The sequence below is a fragment of the Pinus tabuliformis genome, chromosome X (assembly GCF_031772625.1).
Source record: "Pinus tabuliformis cultivar Carrire ecotype Pingquan chromosome X, CPIR1, whole genome shotgun sequence".
Taxonomy (NCBI): Eukaryota; Viridiplantae; Streptophyta; class Pinopsida; order Pinales; family Pinaceae; genus Pinus; species Pinus tabuliformis.
Genome location: NC_142308.1, coordinates 201,015,135 through 201,040,832, shown reverse-complemented (window position 1 = coordinate 201,040,832; position 25,698 = coordinate 201,015,135).

Here is a 25,698-nt window from a genome sequence, read left to right as displayed (position 1 = left end):
TGGGTAAGTTATTTAGTTTTATTGCATATATATTGTATGTGATATGGTTTTTGCGGTGTATTGACTTTTTTGTAATGCAAGGGGTAAAAACGCACAGCAGTGCGAAGAAGATAAATTTGCCGCAGCTAATGAAAAAGGAATCATATAACAGGTTGAATGTATGTAATATATGCTGCAATGCATATGTGAGAAGAATCCTCCAGCTTATTCTTTTAGAACATGCATCATTGGGGCGCCATTTTTCTGTAGAAGAAAAATCTATGTAATGTAATTTTGTTGTTGAACATATGAAATGGGAATGCTTTCTTTTGTGATTGAAATGAAATAGAGGGAGCAGTGTGTGAGTAAAGAAAAGTTTTTTTTTACACAGCAGTGAAAGTAAAAAGGAAAAATTACACACACAGCAGTGTTAAGTTTTAAAGCAGAGACAGAGTATTCTTTTCTGGAGAGACAGAGAAAAATTTTTGTGCATTGAAGTGTTCTTATGTAAATCCCTCTGAGAAAGAGGAAGAAATTTGTATCAGGCCTTTTATGGATTAATACAAGTTTATTATGGGTGTGAAAAATCTCTGTTCTCATAAATTTTATTAGCTTCCCTGTGTTAAAGATCCTGTGGAAAAAACAGAGCATTGCCTCTGTGTTGAGTTTTATTTGTGTGTTTTTGGGATTTTACCAGAAAAATCCCCAACAGTGGTATCAGAGCAGATCCAGGCTCTTTGAAGGTATAAAGAAGCTGAAGGAAGGTTCCTTTTGTTGCAACAGTAAATCCTCTCCAGCAAAGTGAAGTCTCAGGCAAAAGGATCCAGGTATTTCTCAGACCAGTTTTTGCGTTGCTACTGAAGAAACACTCAGTTTTTTTTAAATATACAATCAAGGATTTAGAAGCATAGCTGAGAATGAAATGAATGGCTAGCACAAGCATTAGCAGGGGCATGTTTAATACTCAGCTCCCATGGTTTAATGGGAAAAACTATGATTACTGGGCAATAACCATGAGAGCCCTATTTGTCTCACAAGATCTATGGGAACTTGTTGAGGATGGTTTTGAAGAACCAGCAGATGAAAACCAGTTTAATAGATTAACTCAGGGAGAGAAGGATCTATTGAAGAGAAATAGGAAGAAGGATTCAAAAGCCCTTGTGTTCTTATATCAAGCAGTGGACCAGAGTGTGTTTCGAAGGACAGCAGCAGCTAAGACATCCAAAGAAGCATGGAAAACCCTCAAGACAGCCTGTTAAGGCATGGAGAAAGTGAAGACAACCAAATTACAATTGCTGAGGAAAGATTTTGAGAATCTAAACATGAAGGAGTCAGAAAATATTGACTCATTCTTCACACATGTGATTGGTCTGGTCACACAGATAAGGACTCATGGAGAAACTCTTAAAGAAAGGAGGATTGTGGAGAAAATATTGAGGGTCCTACCCTCAAAGTTTGATGTGATTGTCACCACCATAGAAGAGAAAAAGGATCTCTCAAACTTTTCAGTTGATGAACTTCATGCATCACTGATAAAACATGAGCAGAGTTTGAGCAGAAATGAAAACTCATCTCTAGAGCAAGCCTTCAAGAACCAGATGTCCCTTGGAAGAGGAAGAGCTCAAGGCAAAGGAAACAAGAGAGGAAGAGGCAGAAGCCAAAATAGAGGTGGAAGGAACAATCCAACAAATGCTCAAGGAAGAGGCAGCAATCCAAATCAGAACCAAGGCCAAGGCAGCAGCCAACAAAGAGGACAACATCATGCTCAAGGACAAAGGTATGAAAAATCCAATGTCCAATGTTATTACTGTAAAAAATATGGGCATTATGCAAATGAATGTAGGAAGAAGCAGCATGATATGAGTAATAGACCAAATGCAAATGTCACTAGAGAAAACATCAGTCAAGATAATGTGTTGTTAGCTTGTAACATGGCTGAAACAAACAGTGAAGACATATGGTTTTTAGACTCAGGTTGCAGCAACCATATGACAGGAAACATAGCCCTGCTTTCAAACTTAGATCAGAGTGTGAAATCAGAAGTCACACTTGGGACTGATAGCAAAATTTCTGTTATGGGAAAAGGAGAAGTCAAAATATTTACAAAGAAGGGTGAAAGGAAAACCATAGCAGATGTCTACTATGTCCCTGGAATGAGGTGTAACCTCTTGAGTATTGGACAGCTTGTCCATAAGGGGTACAATGTTTTCTTTGAGAATGATGTATGCACCATCATGGATAGAGCACCCAGCAAATGATGCATTGCTGAAGTGAAGATGACGAGGAACAGGATGTTCCCTCTCAGAATAAGGGCAAATTTGAAAAACAAAGAAGTAATTGCAGCAGTTACCCAAGAGGCTTTCCAAAGCATACCAAAGGATGAAAACTGGTTGTGGCACTTGATATTTGGGCATCTCAACTTTGGAGGTCTTAACCTATTGAGTAGAAAAGGAATGGTAAGAGGATTACCATTGATAGAGAAATTGGACAGCCTTTGTGAAGGTTGCATATTGGGTAAACAACACAGAGAAAGTTTTCCATCAGGGAAAAGCATAAGGGCAAAAGCACCCTTAGAGATTGTCCACTCAGATTTATGTGGACCGATGCAAACTCCATCACTAGCTGGTGTGGGCTCCAGTATTGTAGCAATAATGCTACAACTCCTGGGACTCCCTTCTTTAATTTTATCAACACGGTAGTTCGTATCAAACTTGGAAGCGACGATGCTGTATGCACAAGTACTAGCTCTTGCCGCAGCTGTCACTTGGTCATCTGGCACAAGTCTACTAGGGGCTCAAGCCAACTTCTATGAGCTCTTAGAAGAAGCTTTTTAATTGATGGATGAAAGCTAACTCAAAGGAAGCTAATCTACTTGCGGAAAGAAACTGAAAGCCAAAAAGAAACGCAAACCCTAGCAAACACTAATTCTACCACCTAGTCCTACTGATGCAAAGGAGAGCATGCAAACTACTGAAAGAGATGCAATTACTTCTATGAAGGTAAAATACATGTGTCTAGACTACCTCTATCTGAAGAAAACATCTTTTTGTATTTTTTATTAAGTTGTTGGAATTATCATGCATATGCTTTTAACTATTTTTTACTATGCAGAGGTGGATCAAGGAGGAGAAATGCTTGGAAGAGGTCGGGAAGGTTCAGAGAGGGTCTAAGGGGTCCCTAACACCCTTCCAGAGAGTTTCACAAAGTTTGGATATCAAGAAACCTCATTTGTGAGCTTCTACAGGAAGTCTGCAGGGGTTCTACAAGATGTTTCAGAACTTCTACAATATGTTCAGAAATTTCTACAGGATGTTCTACACTTGGATTTTGGATGATGGGTGAGTGAAAGAGGATGCATGAATGGATAGGGAAGTAGGATAGGGTCTGTAATGACTTAGTGACAGAGAGTTGAAGTGATGAGAGGGTGTGGAAAGCTAGCTTGTCTTAAAGAGGGCAGAGGAAATGGAAGGCCAAGAAGGTAGGGTGACGTGGGCAAAAGAGTAGTTGTGAGACAAGGGATCTAACTTGGAGATGAGCAGTTGGCCTGGACGAAGCTTAGATGGACGAGAGAGTGATGGAGATGCACCGCATAGTGTATACTTAACTGAATCAGCCACGTCCTGCACACAATCAAAATATTAACTAATCTATCCTAACTGTTAATGAAACCAATGAACAACAACGTTATTTCTAAAGAGAACCATGTACAGTACTGAAGCAAAGAAATATTCCAAGAGGTCTGAACGCATGAATAACTCCTACAAATGAAAACACTTCACCGAAGATTGCATGGGTAAGCAAACTAGTGTTTTTGTTGGGCAGCACTATCTGCAATTCCAGCCCCTAGGAAGAGGTGAAAATGAGAGTGTAGGCAACCCTTTTCTGGAGCTTTTATCACTTCTTATCTCATTACTCTATTCTAGACATCTGAAACAACTCTATTCTTCAACAATGACCTACTTAACCACACAACGAAATCTAACTCAACAAACTGCGTTTCAAATGCATACAAAGAAAATCATAATGCTGAAAGGAAAGATATCAATACAAAGAAGGAGGCCGTAGGCTCTCAGGTTGGGCCCAACCCTGAGAGCTATGGCTCCTCTAGAAACTCAGAGCTGAGATCAAATCTGACTGCTTCCCATTAAAAAATAATAATCATAAGTCAAGAGTTATGCCAATAATGGCTACAAAAGAACAAAACAGAGCTGGCAGCTCGTAGTGCAGAATGTGCAAAAGTTTTTCCAAAAGTCCTTTTCGAAGGCTGAAGCCTTATCATTTATACATCACGAGGCCCAAGCTAGCCTCCTAAATCTATGGGACTTGGCTGACCACACTGGGAGTGAACAGCTGCTTCCACAAAATCTGTTTGGCTGCCTTCTAGATCTGGTTTTGGTGGCTTTTGGAGCTCGGAGTTGGGGGTGAAGATCCCGAAGAAGGCTATTTAATGCCGTGGACAACCCCCCTACGAATCTGCAACCCCATCTTGGCTGTCTCCTAGCCCTTTTCTACTCGGTTTTGCTCCAACATGTGTCAAAAAATCTTGAAATGAGCACGTGTCAGCCACCTAGGAATAGTGACTACCCTTATTCGTACAAATGACATAAACATACTAAAAAATGATGCATAAGTTATGAAAAATGAAGGATTGAGCAAGGGTAGTTAGGCCAAATGAGCCCAAAATGTTACCAAATTTGGGGCTCATCATCACCCCCCAGCTAAAATGATTGCTCATCCCTGAGCAACTAGTCCAGCTCCTTGTCCTTCATTGCTTTCACCGCCACTCTCACATTCCAAGCTTCTGAAGTAGTATCCTCCTCACTGGCATGGAACCCAGCCTTCCTTTCCACCTCTTCCCACTGCTTATGCTCTTCTTTCTCTGTGCTGCCTTCCATCAATCCTAAAAGCAAAGGTGGTCTTATCTTGAGGCCAATCCAGCTGGCTTGGAGGTTCTGTATGGACTTCTTGTAGAGGGGCACCTGTACTAGAGCTTCCCTCATTCGAGTTGGAGTGTGATATTCCTTGATTTTGAGGCTGTGCGACAATGTGTTCCACCGGCAGGTACAAGCATGAACACAATTGTCCCCTAATAGTCGCTCCATATCATCGAAATGTGCTATAGCCTGAGCCTGCTGATCCATGTATTTCAATAAAGCTTGAGAGTCGGTTCCTAAGTGTTGGTGGGCTGATATTAATGCAGTGGAGTCCCCTGGCTCTGCTCTAATCAGCAGTGGCTCATGTAACTCTCGGTTCATGACCTCTTTGACCTCTGCTGCTCTCTTTTCTTCATGGTTCAACCATGAGGCAAATGCCATCAACTGCATATCTCCTACAACTGTGTTGGGATCCCATGAAGTCACATTAAGAAGGGCCAAATTATGGAGATAGAACTCCGATAGCTTGGCCTTGTCCTCTGATGAACTGCTATTGCATAACTCTGTGAACTGTTGGGGGTCTTGGATTTGGGAGATACCCCTCTATGCTAATGCATTAATTTGGAATTGCAGCCATTGTTCCCGTAGGTATAGGCCATAAGATTTGGCCGGTTGTCTACATTGTAGAGCATCCATGGCCCAACTGGCCATGCAGGCCAGTTGTGCCTCTTTTTGTTGTAACTGCTGTTTGAGAGCTTGTATCTCGATTTCTGCTTGCAATTCCCTTTCCTGTAGATGCTGGTTTAGCTCCCCAAGACCAACTTGCAGTCCTTCTTTGCCTTGAGGTTCTGCTGTAGTGTCCTCTAATGATGTGCCCCTTTCTTTCCTCTGTTCCTGTAGCTGCAGTTTAAGTTTCTCATTCTCTTCCTCTAGGAATACCCGCTAGCAGTTTCCCACGTGTTTGGCCATAGCTAATTCTCTTCGTGCCTCCTTGAGTTGTTCCTCCAAGGGGCCTATATCTGCCACTCCTTTAGATTTAGCTATCCTCATCCACGTGTGGGTTCTCACTCTTTCTTCCTCCAATGCAAAGGAAAGCAGCAATGTGAATTTCTGTGGAATAATTTTTCCAGCCTCCAAAAAGTTATAATACGAGCTCAAGCTTGGCTGGAGACTAGGTTCCGAAATATGCTCTACCTCTTCTCTCCTCCGTGGCTCTACTCCGTCTTCCCTTGGTGGTGATGTGGTTGCCTCTTCCTCCATTCTTTCAGTCTCCTTGAGCCTGGCCAATGTTTCCTGTAGAACGGCCTCAGCATCCTGTAGAGGGGTTTTTGAAGCCAACCTTTCCATCCTCTCCTTTCAGGCAGTTGTCTTCGGGCTCCTCCACTCATAAGTGAATGATATTTTTGAGGGACACCTCTCCCTTGGTGAGGTAGGGGTGTTTTCTATGGTAATTGGGTCGCTGGATGGAGGTTGGGGCCTACCTGATTTGATTCTGACACTTCTCCTTGCTTTGAAATACAGAGGGGTCTCCCTCTTTCGTTTTTCCTTTGGCTTGGGAGGGGTACTTAGGGTGGCCAGCACATCTACTGCCTCCCTAGCAAGGATTTCGGCCGTCTTCCCCTTCTGTGTTCCTTTCTCAGGACTTCCTATAGAAAGCCTTGTAGCGGCTGATTTCTGGCTTCCTGTAGAAGCCGTTTTTGATTTTCCAGTAGAAACAGGTGGCACCGTTTTAGCCTACTTGGCTGAGGGTTCTTTTTCTTTTGACTTTGCTGAGGCTGCCTTAGAGGTGCCTTCACTGACGTGGACTTGTTCAGTCCTTCCCACCCTGCTCTGTAACCTTTTCTCCCTGGGTGTTAATGTGGGTTTGTCATCCTCTGTTTTGGCAGCCTGGTGTTTCTCTTGTTTCTCCTTGTGTTCTTTCTTTGGTGCTTTGGCCATGGTTTCTTGGCCTTTTCCTTTCTTCTCTGCTTGAATTTCTTCCTTCTCCTCGCTGCTGGAGGAGGTGAGCTCCTCAGCCAAAATTTTGATGTCATCATCCTTAGTCAAGTTTCGAAAGGCTTCCCACAAGAGAGGAACGGTGTATGTGTGGAGTGCATCCTCCACGAGGAGCTTAATGAGCCCATGATGGGCTACCTGGTCTGGCGTTCCCTCTCGTAACTTGGTTGCACATTCAGTCATGGACTACAGGAGGAGGTAAGGAATACTCAACTTGTTTTCTAAGGGTAGGTCCATTTGGTGCCTAAGTTCTGTGAGCAGCCGAAAATGGTATCCATACACGATGCTGAATCACCCCTCGCACATGATATACTTCATAATTTGGAGGCTGACCTCACTCCAGAGCGGATGTAGGTTGGCTCTTCGAACTCCGTTCTTATCCTCTGAGAATTGCTCCTCCGGTAGAAAGAACTCCTTCTTAGCCTTCTCGCCTAGTTTTCTCTCCTCCTTATCCCACGGTACCCCCATCGGGAGATCAGTGACTCTGCTGATGAAATGTGGGGTGAGTCTGAGATTCAAACCTCTGAAATTGACAATGGCCAGCGTTTTTGATTTTGGCTTCAAAGCTCGCAGGAATTCCTCTGCCACCTCGTCATCGTAACCTTGAAGCTTGTCGCAGAACGACATCCACCGTGCACGAGAAAACAGGTCTACCACCTCAGGGTTTTCCCATAGCTTCTTTGAGTCTGTCGGTTCTTTTCTAATGAACCCACCCGGCATGGTAAAAGCTTGCTGTGTTAGCCAGAGGTGGCTGGCGCATATAAAAAGATGGACCTTTGGGATTTCCTTAGACAGAGCACACAGTTTGTGAATTCACGACTGTCTACAGGTGAGCCTTCACAGTGGCTCAATTATGATCCAAATCCTGTAGAAAACCCCGCATATATACTACGACGACAATTCTCATGCATAAGTAAGACGACGCTTGCAAATTCATGTGCAGACTGCAATTCTACTTTTTTAGGACGTCGACTTCGCCACCCTTCGAACCAATTGCATGGGAGGACTAGGTTCAGGCTTACCTCGTTCCAACTTGCCACCTTTGACGTGAATAGATTAATTTCCTCCATAGCGGTGAGCTTCCTGTAGCGCAGCTTCTTGTAGAAGTTGTGCACGGGTTCTGGAGAGCGCGTCAATGGTTCTGAGCCTTCTGTGCAATCACTAGATGTTTGAATAGGTCGAGGACTCAGAGTAACAGTCTTCAAGAAATTTCGGATGCTTACTCGACTGCAAAGCGGTTGAGGATAAATGAGTGGAGTGCCATACGCGATCTAGCCGATGGATTTGAATCCCTGCGGAACTCGTGACACGGGGGTGAGCTGTCCCTGCCGGACCGTTGGACGATGTCACCTATTATCATTCCACTGTAAGTCTGCCTGACCGTCGAATCATTCCCTGCATATCTACCGCCGCCATTTCTGTTAGATCGTCGCTTCTCCCTGACTGGACGCTTCCCACGTGTCCATTTCCTGTCTTGTTTGACACAACCAATGCTTTCTGAATCGGACGAGACCATCGGACTAGTCCTGGTGGCCAGTTGAATGGCTACCTGACTAGCTCAACCCATTCATTTCCATACTCGCACATATTTTAGAGCATTGTTCATGTAGTTTGACGAAAAAGGGTGAGGCACTTACCTATGCGGCCGCGACATTATTTTCATGCTTCAGGACGAGGGTGACGGATCCGCTTGCTGCTGCTTCATGCACAGGCATGGGAGTTCCTTCTTGCCGACTGCTGCTGATTACAAGACTGGTTACTTGGATGCGGATGGTGCATGTGCCAACTCTATGAGTTGCAGGTGCCTTTATGGTGTATGCTCTAGCCGGATCAACTACTACAGGATTCTTGTAGGATATCCTGTAGCCGTTTCTCCTCCTAGGGTGCATGCCAAAACGGTGGAATCACGGTCAGAATTTCAGGGTCCTCGGATTGCTTTGATAAGTAGTGCATTGGTCCTCTGCATACTTTATTCCATTTGAGAATTGTTCCCTCTGAGAATCCAACGTTCTGATTTGACTGTGCAGGTATTTCCATTGTATGGTAGCAGGGGTGGTAAAAGGAGGCGACAACAGTGGGTGATGGAGAAAAACATTGGTTGCATGCCTCCTTATTGGACTTCGGGCTTCAAATTCTTCCACACAGTCGGTCCTGGGCCGTCCAAAGATTCTACAGGAAGTTTCATGTAGAAATACAGAACTTCCTGTAGAAAGTCCTGTATCTTCCTGTAGAAGGCTAAACTGTGATCAAATCGTGCCCAGACCTTGGAAGAGATGAGTGTTTCTAGAGGTAGTGCTGGTGAGGTCACCTGGTAACATAGTAGGGACCCTTGTCCTTGAGTTGAGAGACCTCCTTTTCTGCATGGAATACCTGCAACCTGCATGAATTGTCAAATCTTGAGCCTGTTTTCCTGTTTCTGCTTCCTTCTTTTCTGTTTTCCTTTTCTTTGTTTGTTTTTTTCTTTCTTTTTTTTCTTATATTTTTTTTTGAAAGACAGCAGGGGCGCCTCAGTGAGGTTTTCACCCTTACCATCTGCCTTGAGCGCCTCCGAGAGGTTTTCACCCAAGGGTCTTTTTTATTCAAAAATTTTCAGAAAGACAGCAAGGGTGCCTCAACGAGGTTTTCACCCCTACCATCTGCCTTGGGAGCCTTAGAAAGGTTTTCACCGAAGGATCTTTTTTTTTTTTTTTGCGATGTTCAGGGTATGCCCAAATCAGAGGCAGAACCCTTCTCTATGACCAGCACTAATTTTTCCATAGTTTTGATGAATTCTTGCCTCGAAAGAGGTTTCCTGTAGATCTTTAGTCGATGCCCATTGACAAGCATGCAGATGGCTTCCTCATCAATGGTCCGAACAAGAATAGACCCATTGTCATTACACTTTTCCACTGCATATGGTCCCAGCCATCTTGTTCTCAACTTCCCCTTAAAATCCTTATGTCTGGAATCGTACAACAGTGCCCAATCTCCTGGCTAGAATTGATTGTCATTGAGGTGCCGGTCATGCCATACCTTCCTCTGAAGTTGAACCACCTCTAAGTGGAGAAGGGCCTGCATTCGGTGTTCATCCAGCCCATTCAGCTGCCTGCAATAACCTTTCTTGTTGGGCATGGCTGAGATCTAGGTCCAGCTGAGCTGCCATCCTCAAGGTGTTGTACTCGAACTCAATTGACAGCAAAGCTCTCTTTCCATAGACCAGCTCATAAGGTGTGAAGCCGGCTGTGGTCTTCCAAGTGGTGTTGTAAGCCCAAGTGGCCTCAACCAGACGATCTGCCCAATCTTTTCTACTGCTGCTCACCAGCTTAGTCAAGATCCCTTCCAATGCTCTATTGGTGACTTCCACCTGCCCATTTGCTTGAGGATGATAGGGGGTGGAAATCCTATGCTTGATTTTGTGATGAGCGAGTAGGTCTTCAATTAAGTTGGAGTTGAACTGGCTTCCTTGATCGGTGAATAGCTCTCTTGGGTAGCCAAATTTGTAGAAGATGTTTTCTCTTAAGAACTCGGCCACCTTTTCTTTTGTCATTGCTTTGATTGCCTTGGTTTCTGCCCACTTTGTCAGGTAGTCTATGCACACAATGATGTAAGACCTTTGCCTTGAAGGAGGATTGATTGGACCCACAAAATCCATACCCCACTTCTCAAAGGGCTCAAGAGTCACTTGAGGTTGGAGAGGCATTTCGTCCCTTGGAGTCGATTTCCCCATCATTTGGCATCGGTCGCATTGGCTGATATATCTTCTGACATCTTAATGAAGCGTGGGCCAATAGTAGCCTGCCTGTAGGATTTTGAAGGCAGTTCTTTTGGCTGCAAAATGTCCTCCACAAGGCCCGTCATGACAGGTTAGGAAGATATCAAAGACTTCCTCCTCCCTTACACAACGCCTTAAGATCTGGTCAGGGCCAAGCTTGAACAGGTTGCCCCCGATCCAAGTGAATGAGACACTCTTCCTTACGATTCTGCTCTTCTCTCTTGAGGATAGGTGCGGAGGGAACTGTGCTGAGACAAGGTAGTTTGCTATATCAGCAAACCATGGAGAGAACACTGAGATAGCAAACAGATGTTCATCTGGCATCTCATCATCCACTGTTCCATCCTCACTTGCAGGTAAATCCAATCTAGACAAGAAGTCAACAACAACATTTTCTTTACCTGGTTTGTCAACGATAGTCAAATCAAACTACTGCAACAAAAGTAACCATCTAATAATACGAGCATTCACATCTGGTTTATTCATTAAATATCTAATTGCAGCATGATCAGTATGTACAAATGTTTGATAGCCAGTGATATAATGTCAGAACTTGTTCATTGCATGGACCACGACCAAGAATTCTTTCTCAGTTACAGTATAATTCAGTTCTGCCTTGGATAAGTTTTTGCTGACAAAGTATATGGTGTATGGAAGTTTTTGTTCAACTTGTCCTAAGGCTGCCCCTATGGCTTTGTTCGAGGCATCAGTGTGGATGTGGAAAGGTAGGGCCCAATTTGGACCTCTCAAGATTGGGGCAGACACCAACTTATCCTTTAATTCATTCAGAGCCTTCTGACAATCGTCAGTCCATTTAAACTCAACATCTTTTGCTAAGAGGCCAAACAATGGCGAGGCTAGCTTACTGAAGTCTTTAATGAATCTCCTATAATACCCTGCTAAACCTAAGAAACTTCGAACATCTCTTACCTTCTGAGGAGGTGGAACCTTTTTGATGAGAGAAATTTTTTTAGGATCCACTTGTAACCCTTGGCGAGAAATGGTATGTCCTAGAAAGGTCCCTTCAGTCATCAAGAACTCACATTTTTCAGGACTAAGGGACAGGTTCATCTCAATGCACTTGGTTAGGACTTTTCCCAGATTGGACAATGCTTCCTGGAAGTTGGATCCATAAGGAGTGAAGTCATCCATATATATTTCCACCGAGTCATGGACCAACTCGGAAAATATGCTCAAGACGGCTCTCTGGAAGGTGGAAGGAGCGTTGCATAGCCCAAAGGGAAGAACTCAGTAAGCAAAGGTACCCCAAGGACGAGTGAAGGTGGTCTTATCTTGGTCTTCCGGGCTTATTTGGATCTGATTATACCCGCTAAACCCATCTAGGAAAGAGAAAAACTTCTTTCTCGCCAGTCCATCCAACACTTGATCTATGAAGGGTAGAGGAAAGTGGTCTTTCTTGGTGGCTTTGTTCAGTTCTCGGTAGTCCATACAGATTCTCCACTTCCCGTTTTCCTTGGGAACCAACACCAGAGGGGACACCCACTCGCTATTCGAGATGGGGTAAATGAATCCTGCATCCAACAGTTTTTGCAATTCTTCCTCGACGATGTCCTTAAGGGCTGGATTCATTCTCCTTTGGGGTTGCCTGACCGGTTTACAATCTTCTTTGATGTAGATGTGATGGGTACAGACCGAAGGATGGACTCCTTTCATCTCCTTATAGCTCCAAGCAAAAGCATCCAGATGACTGGCCAACAGACTAAACAACTCCTTTTCCTGGGAAGGAGATAGGGAGGAGCTGATCTTTAACGTTCTCTCGGGGCCAAACTCCACGTTTTTTACTCTGGGAGTGGTTGGATTGGTCACACAAAGGTCCACTAAGGTGCTGGCTCGGGTATCCTCCACCAATTTCTCTAAGGACAATGCACTGGGAGGTAGATTATGAATCAAGGTCTCAATCAAATCATCCTCGGTTTGAGGACCTCCCCTGGTGGTTTCTAAGGTGCACAAGGGTGCGGAGTACACCTCATCCTCTTCCCCTTCTTCCAACCAAAGTGGTAAGTCATGCTGTAATAGAGGTTGGGCAGGAGGATATAGGACTAGCTACTTGGACATAGGACCATTTTTGATGGTCATGTTTCCTGCACGGTAGCTTATGCAAGCATCCGCAGTGGCTAACCAAGGCCTTCCCAAAATAAGGGGGTATCCAGTAAGCTTTGCCTTTGGTTGAAGAACCAAGAAGTCTGCAAGGTACTCCCAAGAGTCAACAAAGACCAAGACATCCTCTACAATCCCTTCGGGAGTCACGGTGGAGCGATCTGCTAGCTGCAGGACTGTCGAGGTCTTTCTTAAGGAACCCTGAAGGTTGAGTTTGAGCATGGTATCTCTGGTCATCACATTAATGGCAGCCCCTAGATCAATCAAAGTGTGGGTTATGATGGTGCCATTGATGTGGACATCAACTACAGGACTCCCAGGATCCAAATACTTTGGGCAGATTACTTGCCCCAACATAAGATCAAACAATTGTCCTATGACGTTGATGGTTGAGGCATCTCTTTTTCGCCTGCCTGGGTGTCTGAAACACTTTTCCTTAACCAGTTTGTTGTATATCGGTACATCTTTGATGGCTTGGAGAAGTGGTATTCTCACACACAACTGTTTGAGTTCTCCCAGAAGCTCATCCTCCTCTGGGTTGGGTTGTGTGGTTGCTGTTAGTCTCTCAGGAAAGGGTGGAATGACTTTTGGTTCACTTTCTTGTTTATCTTCCTCGTCCTCTGGGGGAGGGGGTTGGCGATCCGGAAGAGTCTTCCCAGATCACAGGTTGATCTCCTGGATCTCCACAACATAGGTAGGGCATGTTGTTTCCCTAGTATATACCTGCTGGGCCTATCGGTTGTTGGGATTCGGGTTCGGTTGAGCAGGCATTTGGGGTTGTCCTGGAGGAGCAGGAGGTAAAGGTTGTGGTTGAGCTGGTGGTGGAGGCAAAATGGCAGGAGGAGTATTGTACTGGGGCCTCCACCCCGGTTGAGGTGCATTCCACTGAGGCTGTGGATGGGCATGTGAGTGAAACGAATGAGTAGTGGGCTGAGTATGGTACTGAGGTGGGTAAGACCATGGGGGAGGTACAGACCAGGAAGGATGAGCAGGGGGACCCCAGGAAGGCATAGGAGTAGATTGGTTGGAGCTATAATAAGCTTGGGATGTCCCTTGCATCCCCTGTTGGTAAGGTCTAGGTCCATGTGGCCTCCTTTGGTTGAGGAAATAGAGAGGTTCAGTGGGCGCCTCCGTTCCTTGGTACATGGCTTTAAGCCCAGGTAAGGTTGGGCATTGGTTTGTGGGGTGGTCCTCCTCACAAACGAAACATACCTCAACCGAATGTAATGGGAACTCGTTCTTAGGGTGCTTCCTTGTACACCTAGGGCAGAAAATAGCCACAACTCATGTTTGGAGAAAGGAATACTAGCTGAGAGGGGGTTTCCTCTACCTCTTTTTTGGGCTGCCCTAGAGTGGTTCCTAAACACAGTCTTTATATCCTCATACGGTAGTTGGTAAATATCTCCTCTAGCTAGCATGTGAAGGGTATCTAGAAGGTCTTCAGGTGTTGTGGGGAAAAATGCCTATGCAGGACGATCCTATCCACCTAAGGTGTGACAATGCCTTAGCAACAAACAGAGACAACTATTCTAGTATTCTTCCTTTATGAATTAAGAATGAAGAGAGATAGATGGACTAACCGGTGTCTTCCGTTTGTCCTTCGATCTAGTTCCTCTCCTCTTTGGGTGTTCACAGCTACTCGCCTTCTCGCTCGCCCAGCTTCAACAGGTCTCTGCAAGATCACAAGAGAAGAACACTACACAAAGACATAGATTCATAATCATAACTAGTTCAGGATTAGAAGTAAACTAAACATACTAATGCAATCATACATCAAAGATACATCAATATATAGGAGGAACCAAGATAGCTTTATTGATGAATAACAAGGTTCAGGAAGAGATACAACCCAGAGGGCTCCAATCCAGCATCTCCTTCCCAGCAAAATGGAATTCCTATCTCCACCTCCCTTCAAAGCATTAAGCACCCAATGATTCCAATCTCAAACCAACAGCAATTCTTTGCAATAACAAAATTCCAGCCTCCAGATCTCATGGAGGATAGATCCATATATAGATGTTTGGAGAGAGGATGAGTCAGCTTGAGATCTGACTAGTGTCCTCTCCCTCTATCAGTTCTTGATTCCACTTGGAGGTTCTTACTTCCACTTGGAGATTTGGAACCTCTTACTCATCACCAGTCGAATTCCCTGAGGCAAGTGTCATTTTGGAAGCCTCATGGGTTTTGACACCTTGAGGAATGAACTTTCCACATGTCCAATCTCACTCAGCGCAGGTAGCCAGTGTTGGCTTTGACATTCAGCGCAGGTAGCCAGTGGAGCCATTGACATTCAGCGTAGACAGCCAGTGGAGCCATTGACATGATCCTGAATTGACTTTTTTTAGAGCAGTTTCAGGTGGAGAACTTCTGTGAATTGCTGTGGTTTGTTAGCCTTGTTCCTCTAGGGGTAGGAACAACATGTTTAGGGACTTTGGATCCCTTAGATTATGGACATTTCATGCTCAATGCTGTAAGGCACAAAAATGTCTATAACAGTTGCCCCCTAAAGTGTGAGGCCATTTATCGGGTGAAATGCTTTATCCAGGAGGGTCCGAAGTTCATCCAATGCTAGGAGGAGACCTGTAATAAGATACAATACAATACATTATTTTTCATGCTGCTTTCATGATCTAGCTGAGGCGGCATTCCCATGCTCAGCTTTATAAATTCATTTTCTGTACATAGAACAGACAATCGTCTGATGGTAGACTGATAATTTTGGTGAAATTATCATCCTTTGAGTAGGATGATCGTCTGCTGCAATGATGTACGTGTCAAATGTCTTTATCTTTCCTGAATATATATAGCAGCCTGGATGGATGAAACTAGATCCGGGGTCTTCAAACTCGTTCGATCTTCACTCTAAGTACAAGTCGATCCATGTGAGAATTGTTCTGAAGTCGAACATGGAAAGACATCGCTTGATTACCGGTCAATGAGGTAAACAGTTAACAAGCGCGAGAGGAATCACCGATAATGATAATGACCCTCAAGGTACTGCAGTACAATTCACGTGGTGTGAATAAAGGACTTGGCGTCGAACACCACACAAAATCTTCTAGTCGGAGGTCATTGATGTATACCTGTCGCCGGAAGTGAGAAACTTGCCATTGAGGCATGCAAGCTTCAAAGTACTGAAGGGGTTGTTCCTAGATCGACTTCTTGGATAATGAGCTGATGTCGACAAGAAGCGATCCGTCAAAGGAGGGCCTTAATGAATCCCACATCAATGACACAGAACGGAGCTAATGATTTTGATGGAGGTGAAAATGATCTATGAAATATGATTCAGGGTGGCGGTCATGAACAGATGAAGGATAATGTATGGCAGTGGATGGGACCCGGTTGACTCTTTCTGAATGACTTCTCTTGAACATATGGCGACACTGATGCAATGGATTGGTAGCATTACCCCAAATATGGATGGTATGGCGAGACCATGGTGATGTGATCGGTGAATGAAACAACCCAACCCGATTGTGGTACGGGGGAAAAGTGTCATGTTCAAGAGCGACTTGCTACCATCAAAGTTTTCTTTAGTTTCTCCCAATTTTTCCCTAGTCATTGCTGACGAGTACCTCTTTATTTTTGTCAAGCTTGAGGAGGAGAACATATGCTTGTTCTATAACCTGCCCTTCGGGCAAGCCCATCGCTATGTTTTAACGAGCCTAGCGATAGTGAGACTCGTTCTCGTCTAAAGACAAGTTTGTCGCTATTTAATGATTTTAACGAGTCTAACGACAAGGATAACTCGGTCCTTTTCATTTTTAGAGAGTCTGAAAAGGTACATAAAGTTAACTCCAAAATTCCTTTTTCGTCATCTAATCCCTTTAGTCCGAAAAAGTATAAAACAATACAGAAGGGATGAGTTTTCGATAGTTTTAACGAGCCGAATAAAACAAGCGCTCGATCTTTTTGTGCAATAATCCCTTAGGTCCAAAAAGATTAAAATCTAGAGGAGGGATAGCACTTCCTGTCCCTTTAACGAGCTGGAAGGCCAAGGACTCAACAATCTTTTCATATTCTACGAGTCAGTTGAAAAGAGCTTAAAGAAGATTCGTCTTTTGAGGAACGAGTGATAAACAGGGTTAGCAGCTGATTCCAGGTACAGGTTGGAATTTTCCAATCATGGCAGTGTCAAAAGGATGGCTAGGTGAAATCACTCTTTGCAGCTGTTTCTCAAAATGGGTAAACAATCATATGGAGGTGAACGATCGGCCAAATGAAAAGTGGAGGTGATGGTGCAAACACGACCAAGGCTTTAATGGCAGATAAGGTTACATTCACAACGGTTATTTACCGGGTGGAGGTTCATTTTTTATTTTTAAATGAGCTTAAACGCTGGTGGAAACACTTGCTCATTGCTTATGTTTATTTTTTAACAAGCATGAAGTCCGCGTTAAAACTGCTCGGATCTTGCGTTTATTTTTTAACGAGCATGAATTTTGTGCTAAAACTGCTCGATTATACCAGTCATATGATAAGAGTGTCTCATTGAAGATGCTATTTTTTAGGGAGCTTAGATCTTACGTAAGCTTTCCTCCGGATCCTTTCTTTATGCAAGTTCGCAAACGACTAATCCTACGAGTTTAAAGCGTTAGAGGTCCTAAAAATTTAAAAAAATAAATAGTCGCCCCTTGCTTGCACTCCAAAAGGTTTGCATGCCCCCAGGTATAAAGTACGATTTCAAGGTTACCTCTACTTCACTTCTGCCAAAACATTTGTTTTAATGAGAGAGGCTTACCTCTTTCAGGTTACCCAAAGATTGTCTCGTTCACGGCACAAACAAGACACTTCTTCAGCAATGTCTACCGAAATAGGCAAATGTGAGCAACGTAGCCCGCCAACTCACATAACTTTGACAAAAGAATCTTATTCTAGAACAACCCTCTTCCTAGACGGACGGGGTACAGACTAGTCATATTCTCCCGCAGAAACCTACCCTATACCCAAAGTTCTCTGCCGAAGCAGACTAGGATGCATGCCCCCTGGGTTCCAGTCATATCCTCCTGGATTACTCGCGCTCATTAGGAGGACGGACCATGGGTTGAGACACTTCTTGCGTGAATAGACCATTTAGGGATGGTACATGACTATTTGCGATGCGTGATCCGGGAAATGAAAGTTGGTCCACGAGCTTGACCACTCTTCCTTCGTGCGGAAAACACATTACTCTAAAGAGTGAGGAGACGACGGCTCCCATGCAATATATATAGTCTCGTCCAAGGAGTAGGTTATAATCCAAGGGTCCTTGAACGACCATCACGTTCATTTGAACGGTCTTCCTTTTCAATGTTACGGGCACATTGGGGAGGATCCCTAAAGGTCGACTGGTTCCTTTATCAAAGCTTGATAGATTTCTCATTTCAGGCAAAAGCGCTGGCGAACCAAGCGCTTTCCAAGAAATAGAGGAAAGGATACTCACAGATGCCCCCTCATCTATAATGGTGCCAGCCATTACCATTCTGTATATTTGAACGATAATTCTGAATGGTATGCTAGCTGGCAAGCGGGGTCTGCCTAGTTGGTTCCAGTCGAACGAGACAACTAGGTTGCTTGGTGGTGGGACCGAGTATACGACCGAATATTGCTCTGACGAACTTCCTTCCTGCGATAAAGGAATGGGGGCATTGCCCCCTTGTTCATCAGAGTCAGTGTTGATGAAGAGAATTTGGATGGTGTCGTCTTTATTCTCCTCTGTGATGGTATCATTCGAAGATAGAACCTCTGAAGGCAAAACCGGGTCAACTGCCATTTCAACCTTTTGACTTTCGTCAGGTATGGATTCAGACGGTTCATCTTCAATGATAGGTGCTTCGGCTGACCATCTGAGCGGGCCAGTCGGATTCTCAACTAGCGAAGGACTTGGCAGGAGTCTTTGATATCCAGGAGGAAGTTGCGCTCGTAAAATCGGGCGATCTTCCAGAACTCTTTTTGCCTCGTCTAAGAAGGGACAACGGTGGATGGCATGGTCGCCTTCACACACTCTGCACGGAAATTTATCTTTCCCTTTCTGTCCTGGGGCTTCACTCCCGCTAGTTGATGGTGAGCAGTCAACATGGCTATCAAAGTTTGACGCTACCAAATTGTGCAAACGGGGAGACCAGTCCTTAGTATCTGAGGGATGCACGGACAATCTCTGTGGAAGTGGTCTCCCTTACATATGACGCATGGCAATTTAGGCCTTGCCAATGCTGTGTGTGGATTTCTGTCAGACGACACTTGTTTGCCCCCGACGCCTTTGGCTCCTTCTTCTTCTTCTCTTTCTTCTTCTTCTCCTTCTTCTCCTTAGGAACTCGGTTTTTTGTTTTACCAGTTCCGTCAAGCGAAGAGGAAGGAGGAGAGGAAGATGAAGTAGAAGGTTGGTGGGAAACTCTGGTCTGGTCTAGCTGTTGACTTGACTGTTCAAGAATGGTGGTGTTCCGAACGACACTGGTTGAAAAGAGCTAGACAGGCAGGCCAATCGTCAGTCCTGGAAGCGACAATGTGGCCATGTGGGGCGCACCAACATCTCCCCAAGAGGAGAAGGGACTAGGATTTCCACCAAGGGGAATTCCTTGGTTGATGGGCTCCATCTTTTCAACCTAAAGATCAACGCGGGAATAAAGGGTGATTGTTCCGTTTAAAATAAATTGTTAACGACGCTTTAGACACAACTTGCTTTTTCACTTTTAAAGAGTCGAGAAAAAGCTAAAGATGACTCTAGTCTCCTTCGATGTTTTAACGAGCCCGAAGTGACAAATGCTCGGATGGACTTTTTCTGTTATAGAGTCTGAAAAAGGCCAAAAGAAATTGCTCTGGAGTTCTAGGCAGAGGGTGTGCCAAACTTTTCGCAAAACCGCAGAATACTTTTTAGGGTACGGGCGGTCGATCTTCCTGAATGCTGTGTTCAGTGCATTGCGATCAGTAGGGCGGCCGACACGGCTTCCTAAGGATAAAGGTTTTATGCCTATAGGGGTCTCCCAATATATACGCGACGGTACGTGGGAGCACAATCCGTACTGGCGCTATCGTCCCTCAGGAGGAATCACCCACCTTCAACGAGATCGACAGTCACCAGGCTTTACGACACCGGAACACGTCTCTAGCCTAGACCTATATGTTGTGCGTTATGTTGCAAAGCGTTGTTAAATTCATTCAGTTTATTTTAAGTTGATCTTTTTAGAAGTTTTCCTTTCTGGATCACCACGAGATGTATGATACAATTCCTAAATGCAGTCTAAAGATGATAAGCAAGCTTTATATCTTTTCAACTTTGAAAATCCTAGCTACTAAGGGAAAAGAAAGACACCATCTTTTCTCAAAGAGCAATCAACACACTCTAATGCACTTTTCCTAAATCAAGCATGCAAACTATCAAAAATGCAAATGCATAATGCAGGTGTTTGTTTTCCACTTTCTTAGTATTGATGCCTACAAAGAAAGCTTTTTGTACAACTTTGAATTTTCTTTTAAATGACAAGTACAAACAAGTTTACTTTTTCGAAATCAGAAAGGGTAGAAGAGATTACAACACTTTACGACTTTCGAAATGAACACTTGTTTCGACACTTAAAAGAGACAAACTCAAACCAATAAGCAAAAGAAAATGTATAATCAACTGTAAATAGCCAATGAACTCTCTCCTAAGATCGCAATCAACAGATCTGAATCAAGGGCTACAGGATGATTATTTCACTCATGCAAAGGAAAACTGTAAATGACGCCACAAACACATAAAAACACTCACAGTCTTTTTGTACAAAAGGAGGTGGAATTCAAGCAGAGAAAAGGAGTTATCAGACTGGTACCTATGCTGGTTACAGGCTGCAAAAAACAGAGATCAAAACAGGGCAACAGAGAGCAGAGAACCCCAGCTGCACAAGGCAAAACTGGTTCAGCGCAACCTCAACACTGTGGTTTTGACATTCAGTGCAGGTAGCCTTCACGGGACCTGTGTTGAAATGTAGAATGCCTTCACAGTGGTTGCACTGAAGGAGAAACTCTCATTTCTCATTGGGTTCTGGGTCACAGATTGCTAATTAATCAACGGTTTCAGGCTAAATCAAAAACACAAGCAAGGTACAATCAAAGGGATGCTTTGAGGGGGTACTAAGATCTATCACAAAGGATCATCAAATCATTTGTGAGTCCATTGTTCAGATCATAGACAAATCTAGTGATTGGATCAAGGCAGCAATTGTCTACTTTGCAACTGAGAATAGCAGAAGCAGTTCGATTGTTGCTGTTGAGTCTATGAAGAAAACAATGATAGAGACACAAATAAAATGACTAAACAGATCTCCCCAGCGGAGTCGCCAATTTGTTGTGGGGAAAAATGCCTATGCAGGACGATCCTATCCACCTAAGGTGTGACAGTGCCTTAGCAACAAATAGAGACAACTATTCTAGTATTCTTCCTTTATGAATTAAGAATGAAGAGAGATAGATGGACTAACCGGTGTCTTCCGTTTGTCCCTCGATCCAGTTTCTCTCCTCTTTGGGTGTTCACAGCTACTCGCCTTCTCGCTCGCCCAGCTTCAACAGGTCTCTGCAAGATCACAAGAGAAGAACACTACACAAAGACATAGATTCATAATCATAACTAGTTCAGGATTAGAAGTAAACTAAACATACTAATGCAATCATACATCAAAGATACATCAGTATATAGGAGGAACCAAGATAGATTTATTGATGAATAACAAGGTTCAGGAAGAGATACAACCCAGAGGGCTCCAATCCAGCATCTCCTTCCCAGCAGAATGGAATTCCTATCTTCACCTCCCTTCAAAGCATTAAGCACCCAATGATTCCAATCTCAAACCAACAGCAATTCTTTGCAATAACAAAATTCCAGCCTCCAGATCTCATGGAGGAGAGATCCATATATAGATGTTTGGAGAGAGGATGAGTCAGATTGAGATCTGACTAGTGTCCTCTCCCTCTATCAGTTCTTGATTCCACTTGGAGGTTTTTTCTTCCACTTGGAGATTTGGAACCTCTTACTCATCACCAGTCAAATTCCCTGAGGCAAATTTCATTTTAAAAGCTTCTTGGGTTTTGACACCTTGAGGAATGAACTTGCCACATGTCCAATCTCGCTCAGCGCAGGTAGCCAGTGTTGACTTTGACATTCAGCGCAGGTAGCCAGTGGAACCATTGACATTCAGCGCAGACAGCCAGTGGAGCCATTGACATGATCCTGAATTGACTTGTTTTTGAGCAGTTTTAGGTGGAGAACTTCTGTGAATTGCTGTGGTTTGTTAGCCTTGTTCCTCTAGGGGTAGGAACAACATGTTTAGGGACTTTGGATCCCTTAGATTATGGACATTTCATGCTCAATGCTGTAAGGCACAAAAATGTCTATAACATCAGGGACTCCTCGGAGCAGGACCAACTTGAGAGATTCAGGGTCAACTGTGCACCTGGCCCGCCTATAGCTAAGTTGGAACCTTTCCTCGTAATCTTCTAAAGAGTCATCATTTCCCATGGTCATCCGAAAGATTTCTCCCTTGGCTTCCTTGGACCTACAGTAGTCCCGGTATTTGGTATTGAAAGCTTGCTGCATTTGAGCCCAAGTGGTGATACTGTTCCCAGGTAAGCCCATGAACCAGCGTAATGCTACATCCTTAAGGGTAGAGGGGAAGAGTTTCAGTTTTTGCTCATCTTCGGTATAGTCATAGGTTCGACAAAGGACAGCAAACTCAAACAGGAAGGTATCAGGGTCTTCAGTAGTCAGTCCATGGAAGTGAGGTAAAGCGGAGGGGCTTATGTTTTTCATTTTCATGTCTCCATTGGTCTCTCGGCTGGGAAATGCACCTTCTATTCTCTCATCTTCTCTTCTATTGTCAGCCATGGCTTCAGATGGAGTGTTCTCTAACTCTTCGTTTGTTATAGGATCTTCATATATCTCAGGAGGCTCACCTATAGGTTCTTCTGGATCACTGTCACCAAAAAAGAGAGAAGGGTGACTCAGTGAAGTGGTGGGGGTGTTGGGTAAGAATTTGCCTGTTTTATCTCGATTTCTACGAGGCATGAAATGGAAAGACTTTTGATTGCTTTTTTTTTTTTTTTTCTGGTACCTGCAAAACTAAAATAGATTGAACTGCAACTAACTATCTTGCTGAAATGGAAATGTGGAATTGAAATGAAAGCATGAAAGAACTAATCTTTTGCTCAAATGAAATTGCAGGAATGAAATGCTAGGCTACGCTTGTGGAATTGAAATGCTTATCTACGCTTGCAAAAATGAAATTGCGGAATTGAAATGCTAATCTATGAAAGCAGGAAATGTCTACGCTACTTTTGCGGAAAGGAAATTGCAGAATGGAAATGAAATAAACTGCTTAGCAGAAGGTGAGAGTAGGAAAATAGAAGAAAAGCAACAATCACCAATACTCTGACACTTCCCCGGAAACGGCGCCAAAAAGATGGTGGGCTCCAGTATTGTATCAATAATTCTACAACTCTTTGGACTCCCTTCTTTAATTTTATCAACCTGGTAGTTCGTAACAAACTTGGAAGCGACGGTGCTGTATGCACAAGTACTAGCTCTTGCCGCAGCTGTCACTTGGTCAGCTGGCACAAGTCCGCTAGGGGCTCAAGCCAACTTCTATGAGCTCTTAGAAGAAGCTTTTTAATTGATGGATGAAAGCTAACTCAAAGGAAGCTAATCTACTTGCGTAAAGAAACTGAAAGCCAAAAAGAAACGCAAACCCTAGCAAACCCTAATTCTACCAGCTAGTCCTACTGATGCAAAGGAGAGCATGCAAACTACTGAAAGAGATGCCATTACTTCTATGAAGGTAAAATACATGTGTCTAGACTACCTTTATCTGAAGAAAACATCTTTTTGTACTTTTGATTAAGTTGTTGGAATTATCATGCATGTGCTTTTAACTATTTTTTACTATGCAGAGGTGGATCAAGGAGGAGAAATTCTTGGAAGAGGTCAGGAAGGTTCAGAGAGGGTCTAAGGGGTCCCTAACACCCTTCCAGAGAGTTTCACAAAGTTCGGATATCAAGAAACCTCATTTGTGAGCTTCTACAGGAAGTCTGCAGGGGTTCTACAGGATGTTTCAGAACTTCTACAGGATGTTCAGGAATTTCTACAGGATGTTCTACAATTGGATTTTGGATGATGGGTGAGTGAAAGAGGATGCATGAATGGATAGGGAGGTAGGATAGAGGTCTGTAATGACTTAGTGACAGAGAGTTGAAGTGATGAGAGGGTGTGGAAAGCTAGCTTGTCTTAAAGAGGGCAGAGGAAATGGAAGGCCAAGAAGGTAGGGTGACGTGGGCAAAAGAGTAGTTGTGAGACAAGGGATCTAACTTGGAGATGAGCAGTTGGCCTGGACGAAGCTTAGATGGACGAGAGAGTGATGGAGATGAACCGCACAATGTATACTTAACCGAATCAACCACGTCCTGCACACAATCAAAATATTAACTAATCTATCCTAACTGTTAATGAAACCAATGAACAACAACGTTATTTCTAAAGAGAACCATGTACAGTACTGAAGCAAAGAAACATTCCAAGAGGTATGAACACATGAATAATTCCTACAAATGAAAACACTTCACCGAAGATTGCATGGGTAAGCAAACTAGTGTTTTTGTTGGGCAACACTGTCTGCAATTCCAGCCCCTAGGAAGAGGTGAAAATTAGAGTGCAAGCAACCCTTTTCTGGAGCTTTTATCACTTTTTATCTCATTACTCTATTCTAGACATTTGAAACAACTCCATTCTTCAACAATGACCTACTTAACCACACAACGAAATCTAACTCAACAAACTGCGTTTCAAATGCATACAAAGAAAATCATAATGCTGAAAGGAAAGATATCAATACAAAGAAGGAGGCCCTAGGCTCTCAGGTTGGGCCCAACCTCGAGAGTTATGGCTCCTCTAGAAACTCAGAGCTGAGATCAAATCTGACTGTTTCCCATTAAAAAATAATAATAATAAGTCAAGAGTTATGCCAATAACGGCTACAAAAGAACAAAATAGAGCTGGCAGCTCATTGTGCAGAATGTGCAAAAGTTTTTCCAAAAGTCCTTTTCGAAGGCTGAAGCCTTATCATTTATACATCACGAGGCCCAAGCTGGCCTCCTAAATCTATGGGACTTGGCTGACCACACTGGGAGTGAACAACTGCTTCCACAAAATCTGTTTGGCTGCCTTGTAGATCCGGTTTTGGTGGCTTTTGGAGCTCGGAGTTGGGGGTGAAGATCTCAAGGAAGGCTATTTAATGTCGTGGACAACCCCCCTACGAATCCTCAACCCCATCTTGGCTATCTCCTAGCCCTTATCTGCTCGGTTTTGCTCCAACATGTGTCAAAAAATCCTGAAATGAGCACGTGTTAGCCACCTAGGAATAGTGACTACCCTTATTCGTACAAATGACATAAACATACTAAAAAATGATGCATAAGTTATGAAAAATGAAGGATTGAGCAAGGGTAGTTAGGCCAAATGAGCCCAAAATGTTACCAAATTTGGGGCTCATCAGCTGGCAGCCAATATTTTCTAACATTCATTGATGATTTTACTAGAAAGACTTGGGTTTATTTCCTAAAGAACAAAAATGAAGTGTTTGAAAAATTCCAGAATTTCAAAGCACTTGTGGAAAACCAAATCGGGCTACATGTCGAAGTTTTAAGAACTGATAGAGGAGGTGAGTACATCTCCAAGGAATTCCTACGGTTTTGTAGAGAAAATGGGATTCATAAGCAATTTACAGCTAGGTACACCCCGCAACAAAATGGAGTTGCTGAAAGGAAGAACAAGACCATCATGGATATGGCGAGGAGCATGTTGAAGGCAAAGCATTTGCCAAATGATTATCGGGCTGAAGCTGTACATTGTGTAGTATATATCTTGAATAGGTGTCCTATAAAAGCAGTGATGAACAAATTGCTGGAAGAATCATGGAGTGGGAGAAAGCAAGGTGTCACCCACTTGAAAGTTTTTGGATGTGTGGCCTATGCACACAT